The 4,727-nt window shown below is 38.6% G+C and overlaps 1 pseudogene; it reads left to right on the top strand.

Annotated features, from left to right (window-relative positions):
• Positions 1-4,281: 4,281 nt before the first annotated feature.
• LOC145288365 (U2 spliceosomal RNA) lies at positions 4,282-4,445 on the top strand (annotated as a pseudogene).
• The last annotated feature ends 282 nt before the right edge of the window (positions 4,446-4,727 follow it).

The raw sequence follows: 4,727 nt of genomic DNA, 5'->3' as shown, positions 1-4,727 counted from the left end.
TCCCTACGCAATAACTCTAATTAGTCTACAAACTCGAAATTTGATATACAAGGTACTGAGATTCGGGAAAATCTATGTGATTCGTTGTCGGCCAGAAGTTTGGCTGTTAAAGGGTCAAAGTTCAACGATTTGACCTTTGAGAACTCTACCAAACTCCTACGACAATTTTGAGTCTAAACACTTCAAATTTTAGGTATAGGTTCCTTGGACATGGATCTAACGTAGTTGAGCCAAAAAAATATATGTTAAGGGACCATAATAGGGGTCAAAGTTAAAAAAATTGACCGTCTTTTTTTTTTTTTGCTTAGCATACACCTCCAAACACCCGAGCATCGCCGGGTACCCATGCTAGTATATCTAAAAAAGTGAACGTGTCTATGTATCTGTCTGTCTGTTTATCTATGGGCCTGTCTGTGTGTGTACATTTCCCTACGCAATAACTCTGTCAATTTTAAGTCTACAGATTCGAAATTTGATATACAGAGTACTGAGATTTTGGAAAATCGATGTGATCGGCTTTCGGTCAAAAATTTAGCTGTTAAGAGGTCAAAGTTCAACGATTTGACCTTTGAGAACTCTACCAAACTCCTCCGAAAATTTTGGGTCTAAAAACCAGGGTTGCGGAGTTGGATGGTAAAAGTCCAACTCTAACTTCGACTCCGACTCCGACTCCTAGAATTACTAGGATGCCGACTCCGACTCCGACTCCGACTCCTTTAATATCTTCAACTCCGACTCCGACTCTCGACTCCGATCCCGACTCCCGACTCCTTTACCCTATGTGAAAATCTATTTTGCAGATCCATATACCAGTCTCCACATCTATTCAGCATGCATTTAATAATTACTTTTCATGTATATCATTTTCAACGTTTTACATTCACTTGTATGATAAATATACTCACATATAAACTCAAGCAGCTTTATAGAATAAGTTTAGATACCAAAGGGATAAAAAGTTTACAGTTAAATTTTATTATGCTATCAGTTCAAAATAGAATACAATATTTAGAGATAGGGAAACTTCTTTAGGCTATGGCATTTCGAAGCCAAACGCTTCTCATCAGAAGAGGGGATAAAGACATTATACAGAGAAAAATATTTTAAAAGATAATATTGCCTTTATGGAATGAGGATCAAAGGTAAAACAGGAAAAAGCCATAAGTGGCTACTGTGGCATGGATTGCTTATTATTGAAATATATATATATATATATGATGAATGCAACGTCTTGTCAGACGAGTGCCACTCCCTCAGACATTTAAAATCCATGAGCCCAAATGTCTGAGGGAGTATCTATACAAATATGATGTTACAGAATCTTAGCTTTGTACGACAGCTAAGTCTCTCTCTCGGTTCAAAATGTTGAGATCAAGCAACAAGCAAGAGCAAGATAGCCAGCAACAAATTAAACTGCATACCACCTTAATGCGGGTACTGGTCTTCCGCTTTATGTTTTTTTTAAATCAGAGATTTGCTTCTCCTAGAAAGGTTGCCTTCACCACGGCTTACAGGAGCCCTCTCTACCCCTATACACATATACACACAGACAAATATACACGGTGCTAGTTGGCATACATACATACATACATATACATACATATATATACACATATATATACATACATATATATACATATATATATATACATATACATATATATACACATATATATACACATATACATATACACATATACATATATATATACACATACATATATATACACATACATATATATATACACATACATATATATATACATATACATATATATACATATACATATATATACATATAAATATATATACATGTATGCATATACATATATATACATATACACATATATATACATATATATACATATACATATATATACATATATACATATGTATATATATACATATACATATACATATATATACATATATATATATATATATATATAAAATACACAATGGTATTGTTTATGCTCATGATCATTTACCAGCCTATCAGCATATTCAAATCTGTCATAGCAGAGTTGCACTTCAAGCTATATATTTTCTTTTTCCTTTGTATCCTCTCCTCTCCCGAAAAACTCATCTGTTATTGCATTTGTCCATTCTCATAAATCTTCTGTCACAATATTAGGGGAAAAATATCAATCTATAAAAATGTCTTATTTGTAAACATAAAAAAGTAGGCTTTATTTATAATTATAGAATTGAAAGTGTCAAATAAGAATTTAAGAATTTACTCTCAAGATGGCTTCAGTGAGCTTCTCTTTCATTGCAGCCCTTTGGTCTGTCCTGATTAGCCTTAGCGCTAAAAGCAAACGTTCAACACTCACTTGTGTTGGAGGAAGTGCTGCTGCCAACATTGCAGATTCTTTCACTATCGCAGGGTACTGCTTTATAGCTTCATGAACATTTAACTTAGATTTTCTATCTAGTTGTTCTACTTGCTGTAACGTAGCATGAAAGTCTAGCTTGAAACTTGCTAAGGCTTTATTCACTGAGGATAGCGTTTTAGCTGTTTCCTGTAGCTTACGCCGCTTTGACCTTGCTTTATGATCTTCTTGATCCAAACGCTTTTCAAAATCCTCTTCATCGCAGGTTCCCTATGAATATGTGGTTGAAATAGTGTCTGGATCTTCAGTAGATGCCTTTGAATTTAAGCCCAAAATCCTCACAGCAAGATCACAAAGTGTCGATTTTGCTTTATCTTTCTGAGTGTCAGATAACAACACTCTATTCATTGGGTCTACATATACTCCAGGATTTTCACTACATTAAAAACCGACCTTTGCCCTCGTAGGAAATATTTTTTTTCACAGGTGGAAAACTTTCTGTTGTTAATGTTTGCTAAAAAATAAACGCAATACACTTTGCTGTAGTGTTAACACATGCTGCATTTTAAAAAAAGGTGGTTCACGCTGACAATTAAATGGAATAATAAACGTTGAAAAAATTAATAAAAATAAGTAAAATTATGAATGTTGTCTTTGGGTGGGGTGGGGGGGCAAGTAAGTAAGAACAACAGTCATTTGTTAAAGTGTAGAATAATTAACAGTCGAAAAATTGTAAACAATAACAAAAATCAAATACCTGATACCAAATGCAGTAAAATTCAAGTATCTTTTATACGTGCTGAAACTGTGTTTAATTTTTTTTTTCATTTCTTTTAGTTGTCTTTACAACAAGTAGCAACTACATGTAAGCTTGGCCTTTTGGCCAGGATCAAAGTGTAGTATCTGTTCCGGCAGATGCTGCACTTGAGATGGTTTGTGCCAGTCAATGGAGGGGAGGCCCTCTATACTGGGACAATTATTATTTTTGGTAACCAGAGTGCCCCCTTTTTGCCTACTTTTAGGGGAGCTGGTTTTTACCTCACATAAAAACGGCCTTGTGCCTAATTTGCTCAGTGGGGGAGCAAATAAATACCATCTGTTCCGGCAGATACTGCAAGCTATGACTAGCTATGACTAGCAAAGACCAGATGTGGGGGCAACCCCACATGCCTGACCTTTAACCAGCTCCCATTTCCCACCTCTCAGGAGCTGGTCCCCTTGCTCCCTTCCCCCTCCCTTCACTCCTCACATTAAAAATCGGCCTTGTGCCTAATTTGCTCGGTGGGGGAGCAAATAAATACCATCTGTTCCGGCAGATGCTGCACTTGAGATGGTTTGTACCAGTCAATGGAGGGGAAGCCCTCTATACTGGGACAATTATTATTTTTGGTAACCAGAGTGCCCCCTTTTTGCCTACTTTTAGGGGAGCTGGTTTTTACCTCACATTAAAAACGGCCTTGTGCCTAATTTGCTCGGTGGGGGAGCAAATAAATACCATCTGTTCCGGCAGATAAACCTTTTTTCTGTTGTCCTTGGCCTTCGGACCGGGATCAAAGTGTAGTATCTGTTCCGGCAGATACTGCACTTAAGATAATTTGTACCAGTCAATGGAGGGGAAACCCTCTATACTGGGACAATTATTATTTTTGGTAACCAGAGTGACCCCTTTTAGGGGAGCTGGTTTTTACCTCACATTAAAAACGGCCTTGTGCCTAATTTGCTCAGTGGGGGAGCAAATAAATACCATCTGTTCCGGCAGATGCTGCAAGCTATGACTAGCTATGACTAGCAAAGACCAGATGTGGGGGCAACCCCACATGCCTGACCATTAACCAGCTCCCATTTCCCACCTCTCGGGAGCTGGTCCCCTTTTTCCCTTCCCCCTCCCTTCACTCCTCACATTAAAAATCGGCCTTGTGCCTAATTTGCTCGGTGGGGGAGCAAATAAACACCATCTTGGCCTTTTGGCCAAGATCAAAGTGTAGTATCTGTTCCGGCAGATACTGCAAGCTATGACTAGCTATGACTAGCAAAGACCAGATGTGGGGGCAACCCCACATGCCTGACCTTTAACCAGCTCCCATTTCCCACCTCTCGGGAGCTGGTCCATTTTTTCCCTTACCCCTCCCTTCCCTCCTCACATTAAAAATTGTCCTTGTGCCTAATTTGTTCGGTGGGGGAGCAAATAAATACCATCTGTTCCGGCAGATACTGCAAGCTATGACTAGCTATGACTAGCAAAGACCAGATGTGGAGGCAGCCCCACATGCCTGACCATTAACCAGCTCCCATTTCCCACCTCTCGGGAGCTGGTCCCCTTTTTCCCTTCCCCCTCCCTTCATTCCTCACATTAAAAATCGGCCTTGTGCCTAATTTGTTCGGTGGGGGAGCAAA

The sequence above is a fragment of the Euprymna scolopes genome, chromosome 11 (genome assembly GCF_053919585.1).
Source record: "Euprymna scolopes isolate OS-2025 chromosome 11, ASM5391958v1, whole genome shotgun sequence".
NCBI lineage: Eukaryota > Metazoa > Mollusca > Cephalopoda > Sepiida > Sepiolidae > Euprymna > Euprymna scolopes.
The sequence above is the reverse complement of the archived record's forward strand: the minus strand, read 5'-3'. Positions and strand labels throughout refer to the sequence as shown.